Source organism: Mus caroli, chromosome 4 (genome assembly GCF_900094665.2).
Source record: "Mus caroli chromosome 4, CAROLI_EIJ_v1.1, whole genome shotgun sequence".
NCBI lineage: Eukaryota > Metazoa > Chordata > Mammalia > Rodentia > Muridae > Mus > Mus caroli.
Genome location: NC_034573.1, coordinates 86992845 through 86997582, shown reverse-complemented (window position 1 = coordinate 86997582; position 4738 = coordinate 86992845).

Here is a 4738-nt window from a genome sequence, read left to right as displayed (position 1 = left end):
AAGGAAGGAAGGAAGGAAGGAAGGAAGGAAGGAAGGAAGGAAGGAAGGAAAAGAGGGAAGGGGAGAGAGGTAGATAGACATTGGGGTGAGGGAGAAAAGGGAAGAAAGGAAGGGGAAAAGGAAGAAACAAAGAAAAAGAAAAAACAAAGTTCAAAGTAGAGGATGTAGTTTAGTGGTAGAGTGCTTATCTAATACGTGCTGTAACTGGGGAGATGGATCTTTAGCATAAGAAGAAAAAAAAAGTAATGAAAATACTCAAATTGGGGGTGTAGCAAGTCCCGGTATTTTCTTTAAAAATATAAAGCTTTAAAATAAATATAAATTTAAAAAATGGTCTGCTTCTACTCATCTTTGAAAATGGAAATCAGAGGTTCCTTTATCCATGAGACATTCCTGAAGTAATAACTGAAAATATAACAAATACTGAACTACATCTCCATAGTTCATCCACATTGTAGCAAGTTGACATGTGCATCTTTTGAGCATATATCCTAATTTATAGATCTCATTACTGGGATCACTATGAACAAAGTAAGAGTTCTACCCCTGGGATATATTCCCTGCCACTGCAAACATTGTTGCCTCTTCTTCCTCCTTTTTCTGTTGTGAACAACTCCAGTTTCTCCCAAATCATTCTAATTTCAACTGGACTCCCGTGTCCACAGTAAAATGCCAGTTGTTCATATTACCCAACTTCAGACATGAACATCAAGATGAATGGAGCCACAAGTCTCTCAACCTCTAGCAAGTCAGCTCCTTTTATTGTGGCAGGATCAGAAATCCAAGAATAAATGGAAATAGGAAAGCTTTCTTGAAGCATAAGCTAGACATCGATATCTCGATGCTTCTGAAACTTTCTTCTCTTACTGAACTTCACAGCCAAATCTAGATCCAGAGTGGAAAAATAGACCACCCTCCCCCAACCCACACTGCTGAAATCAAATTCAGGGCCTGGAGCTTTGCTGCTGAGCTCTATCTAGCTCCAGCCCTAAGCTCAACTATTTGATATGAAGACTTACAAAATCATAACCCAATGAAAGACAACTAGGTAAATATATAAACACTGATTATTTCTTAGTCATTTTTATTCAGATACAATTTATATATAGTAAAGTCACTGCTTTTGAAACCGATAGTAAGAAGCACATACACTTTAATTGACCATGATAACTACGTTAAGTGGCTGAGTAATAATGCTAAAATTGTTGGATCACAGAATTTAGAAATTTTTTCAACATTTGTCTATGATTGGCTTATTTCACTTAACATGATGGTCATCGTCATTATTAACCCCATTCATTTTGCTGCGAATGGAAAGATTTTATTATTTCTGGGTGTCTTAGTTAGGGTTTTACTGCTGTGAACAGATACCATGACCAAGGCAAGTCTTATAAAAAGCAACATTTAATTGGGGCTGGCTTACAGGTTCAGAGGTTCAGTCCATTATCATCAAGCATGGAAGCATGGTAGTATCCAGGCAGGCATGGCACAGGAGGAGCTAAGAGGTCTATGTCTTCATCCAAAGGCTGCTAGTGGAAGACTGACTTCCAGGCAACTAGGGTAGGGTCTTATACCCACACCCATAGTGACACACCCATTCCAACCAGGCCACACTTATTCCAACAAGGCCACACCGTCAGATGGTGCCACTCCCTGGTCCAAGGATATACAAACCATCACACTGGGTGACTACTCCATCATGTGGGATGTCTGTGTGTGTGTGTGTGTGTGTGTGTGTGTGTGTTTTACAAATTCTTCTTCTACTCATATGTTGATGGACAACTAGGATGATTTAATAATCTTAGTAATTGTGAATGCTGCTGCAGTAAACATGAGTATTAAGAAATCTCTTTTTTTTTTATTAGATATTTTCTTTACTTACATTTCAAATGTTATCCCCTTTCCTGGTTTCCCCTCCAAAAACCCACTATCCCATACCCCCCCACCAACCCAACCACTCCCACTTCCCTGTCCTGGCATTCCTCTATACTAGGGCATCAAGCCTTCTCAGGACCAAGGGCCTCTCCTCCCATTGATGTCCAACAAGGCCATCCTCTGCTGCATATGCACCCTCCATGTGTACTCTTTGGTTGGTGGTTTAGTCCCAGGGAGCTCTGGGGGTACTCGTTAGTTTATATTGTTGTTTATCGTATGGGGCTGCAAACCCCTTCAGCTCCTTCAGTTCTTTCTCTAGCTCCTCCATTGGGGACCATGTGTTCAGTCCAATGGTTGGTTGAGAGCATCTACCTCTGTATTTGTCAGGCACTGGCAGAGCCTCTCAGGAGATAACTATATCAAGCTCCTGTCAGCAAGCACCTGTTGGCATCCACAATAGTGTCTGGGTTTGGTGACTGTATATGGGATGGCTCCCCAGGTGGGGCAGTCTGTGGATGGTCTTTCCTTCAGTCTCTGCTCCACACATTGTCTCTGTATCTCCTCCCATTAGTATTTTGTTCCCCCTTCTAAGAAGGACTGAAGTATCCAGACTTTGGTCTTCAGTTTGGCAGTTTCTCAGAAAATTGGACATCGTACTACCTGAGGACCCAGCTATACCTCTCCTGGGTATATACCCATAAGATGCTCCACATGTAATAAGGACACATGCTCCACTATGTTCATAGCAGCCTTATTTATAATAACCAGAAGCTGGAAAGAACCCAGATGTCCCTCAATAGAGGAATGGATACAGAAAATGTGGTACATTTACACAATGGAATACCACTCAGCTATTAAATATAATGACTTCATGAAATTCTTAGGCAAGTGGATGGAACTAGAAAATATCATCCTGAGTGAGGTAACCCAATCACAAAAGAACACACATGGTCTACTCTCACTGATAAGTGGATATTAGCCCAGAAGCTTGGAATACCAAAGATACAACTCACAAACCAAATGAAACTCAAGAAGAAATCTCTTTTTTATGCTGACTTCATTTACTTAGGTATTATGCTGGCTAGTTTTGACAGGCTAGAGTCATTTGGGAAGAGAAACCATTAACTGAGAAGATGCTCCTAGCAGATTGGCCTGTGGGCAAGCCTATGTGGGCATTTTCTTGACAGTAATTCCTGTGGAAGGGCCCAGTCTATTGTGGGTGGTGCTACCTATGGTCAGGCAACCCTGACTTATATAAGCAGGCTGAGCAAGCCATCAGGAGCAAGTCAGTAAGCAGCATTTCTCCATGGTTTATGCATCAGTTCCTGCCTCCAAGTTCCTGCCTTGAGTTCCTGCTCTGACTTCCCTAGGTGATGGACTACAAACTATAATATGAAACAAACCTTTTCCTCCCCAAGTTGTTTGGGGTCATGGTGTTTTATCTCAATGATAGAAAGGAAACTATATACACAAGATGAGCTATCTGGATCACATGATAGTTCTAGTTGTGCTTTTTGAGGCTTCTCTGTATTAGCTTCCCCAGTGGGTCTACTAAGCTGCCTTCCCACCAACAGTATCTTAAGAGTTTCTTTTCCTCCACATCTTTGCCAGTATTTGTTACTTGCTCAGCATTGTTTTAGTTGTTTGTGTTTCCTCACATCTTTATGTTTGTTTTGAACTTCATCTGTTTTTTTAGAGAAACATGATAGTAATTGTCAGCATTTCTTTAGCATAATCACATAGTGCTATGTGTCAACATCACAGCCTAAACAAGACCTGAACAAGGATGACGGCAATTCCATCTGAACATGGAAGGGAATCTCATGGGTCCTTACCTATAGACAAAGAACTACCGGCAACTAAGAGATTCAGAGAGTGAGAAAAATAGTCTTTCCCCACGAAAAGCCTCCCAGTTAGTTATCCAATATCAAGCCATCAGTCCTTAAATCATATACTTACAAGTAACATTATACAGACTGAGATGGTTTTGTGTGTGTGTGACACACACATATATGTATATATATATGTGTGTGTTTGTATATATACATATATATGTACATATATATGTGTGTATATATATATGTGTGTGTTTGTATATATACATATGTATGTACATATATATGTGTGTATGTATTATATATATATATATATATATATATATATATATGAGAGAAGGGGAAATGATGTAATTCTATTTTAATTTTAAAAATTATTAATAGATAAAGGGAGAATTACCTTTGCTCCACCCACAGATTTTGAAATGTTGAATTGTATTTTGCATAATTCAAAATTCCCCTTTATCTCATGAATTTAGAAATTTAGTTTCCAAAATGCTAGGGATTTTTCAAACAAATTTGGGCAAATTATTTCTAGTTCAGTGCTGGTATGATTACAGAAAATGGATTGAATGCTTTAGCTATTTTAAATTTGTTAAGGTTTGTTTTATGTCCCAGAATATGATCCCTCTTGGTCTATGCTCCAACTCCATTGTCCCTGGAATGCTCTGGATTCTTTCATTTGGCTTGGCTGCTTCACTAGTGGTCCTCTAGACCATATTGACCTCACCTCCATGATTTTTTGTTTCCAATTTCTAAGAGCAGAAAATTAACTACATACTACTGTTATCTCTTTAGTTATAACAATTTCTCATGTGTTTTGTAAGTCGTTATGTAAGTTTATTCAAATTTAGGAATTTGCATTTATTCCCTATCTTGTTAAGATGATCCATTTATCCCTGCTAAATATTGTTGTCTTCCGTGTTCCTTACTTGGGGCTAGTTTTTGCTATTGGTGTTTAACACAGCAAACTTCTTATATTCTCCATTGTTTTCGCTTCATTCAGACCACCACAGAGGTACACAGAA